The sequence below is a fragment of the Hydra vulgaris genome, chromosome 03, assembly GCF_038396675.1.
Source record: "Hydra vulgaris chromosome 03, alternate assembly HydraT2T_AEP".
NCBI lineage: Eukaryota > Metazoa > Cnidaria > Hydrozoa > Anthoathecata > Hydridae > Hydra > Hydra vulgaris.
Genome location: NC_088922.1, coordinates 56,950,001 through 56,952,332, shown reverse-complemented (window position 1 = coordinate 56,952,332; position 2,332 = coordinate 56,950,001).

The following is a 2,332-nucleotide window of genomic DNA, read 5'->3' as shown; positions in this document are numbered from 1 at the left end:
CTTTTATATTGGATTTTGGATTTATTACAATTTCATGATTTTATGATTTTTATCTTTTTTACATCCTTTTATGTTGAAACCAGAATTTTTGATCAGAAAATTAACTTCTATTTGTTAGCTGGCGAATTATGGAAAACAATGATTTGGTACAGTTTGTTTGTTTTTTTAAAGTTGTTAATTATTCAAAAATATTTTCGAATTAACAAGTACTTGTTAAATTTGATAAAATAGAAAAACGAATATTAATAAGGAATATTTTATAATTAGTGCGTATGAACTAGGGTTGTTCGCCGTAAACTCAAACTTACGAAAATAACGCATTTTTATCTTCCGTATTTCGAGTTACGGAAGTTGTACTTGCGCAAATTCACTTTCCGTAACGCATTATACGAAAAAAATTAAAAATAATTATTCCGTAAAAACCATTTACTAAAAGAAACTTGTGAAACAAATCATTTCGAAAAATACTTGAGAAACAGGGAGCTTATTTACCAAACTTTTTTTTTGCGTAAGTTTGGCGTAAGTTTGGCGTAAGTTCAAAACTGTAAAAGTTGTATTCACCAAACTTGCGCAGCTACGCTACAAAAAAAACTTTCGTAAGTTTTTGCGTAAGTTCAACCTTAACTATCGGTATTCACCAAACTCAAATGGTATTCACCAAACTTTTTAGAAACTTGCTTAGCTCAACTTACGCAAGAAAAGTTACGCTTGGTATGAGCTGCCTTAGCTTTGGCGTAACTTAAAAATCAATAAATAATAAGAACAGCGTTGTATTTTTATGATACATATGAAGTTCTATTGTCAGATTGATATGTTATTAGGGCTCTTAACATATGTAAATTATATATATTATAGCAAGGGTTAACATTAATCACAGATATTAACAAAAAATCAAATATATATACATTTACAAAACATACACTACCTATTAAATGAAGAAGCATTTAATACTCATATTAACATATTCAACCAGCAAATTAACTTAAACTTTGATACAATGTAATATTTTTTTTTTAATTGGTTATTTAAACCACATGTAATAACATTCAATTAAATCATGCTTAGATTTTCTGAAATCAAAAAATGAAAACGTATAATAAAAAAATTTAGCAAAATTTACAACAAAATGTCTGATAAAAGAAGTTAGTTAGTACAACATTGAGAGCAAGTGTTACTGTTAATTCTAATTCAAAAATTATAAAAATATAGTTAAAAATAAGTTTAATGCAGAAATTATATGTTTCAGTTAAAATTTATTTAGTTTGAAATAAAGTAATAGCATTAAAAGATAATACCTTGAGAAATTTTTTATCTAAAGTTTCTTTATTCTCATTGTATGCTTGTACCAAAACAAGCAACTGTTCGTGAGTCCAATTTTCAGATCGTTTTTTTAACCTTTTGGCAATTCTGACACTAAAACAATTTCATATTTTTTGAAAATATAAACTAAAATAAAGTGTAGTTTGAATAATAGAAGAATAAAAGAAGATATTTAAATTTTAATCTGAAAATTAACCAACTTGCAAACTTAACTGAAACAATTGTAGTTATAAACTAAAAGTTGCAAAACTTTATGTTTTAGTTTTATCTATTGAACATTTATTGAGAGTGCTTATATATATATAATTTTTGAAGCCGTTAATGATATTAAACTACATCCTAAAATCTTAACAACGAACATAGGTAAAAACTGTTATAACAGTATAATATATAATGGTAATAGCAGTTTTTTAGTACATTTTAAGTACTTTTTAAAAACGTAAAAAACCTAATTAGTAGATTTTAAATAGTATACGATATTATTACTAGTAACAACTTATTAATGAAATACTTTTCGAAAATTATTTTATTATAATTTAAGAAAACAATTCAAGTATTTTACTTTTATTTATAAATCAATTTCCATAATTTTAAACTTCTAAGTGCTAATAACTAAATAATTTATGAGAGTTGAGAACTTGATAACGGCTTTTTATTTGATCAGTTTACGCTTCCTTACCTAATAATTTTATTTTTTTGTTACAGAAGTTATGTGAATTCATCTTCAAAAAAATATGTTTTGATAAAGGAAATTGCGAAAACTTGGTTCATTAAAAAAAAATCAACTCGGTTCTTTTTTTGCGTAAGTTTTTGCGTAAGTTCAGCGCTTATACGCAACCCTTACTTTACGGAAATGCTGCGAAACATTGGTGAATAAAAATTGTAAAATGAACTTACGATTTCCGTAACCTTAGTTGAGCTGCGCAAAAGTTACGAAAGTTTTGTGAATACGCACCCAGTTCCTTACGGAAGGAGCGTTTCGGAAGGTGCGCTTACGGAATAGACTCGAAAG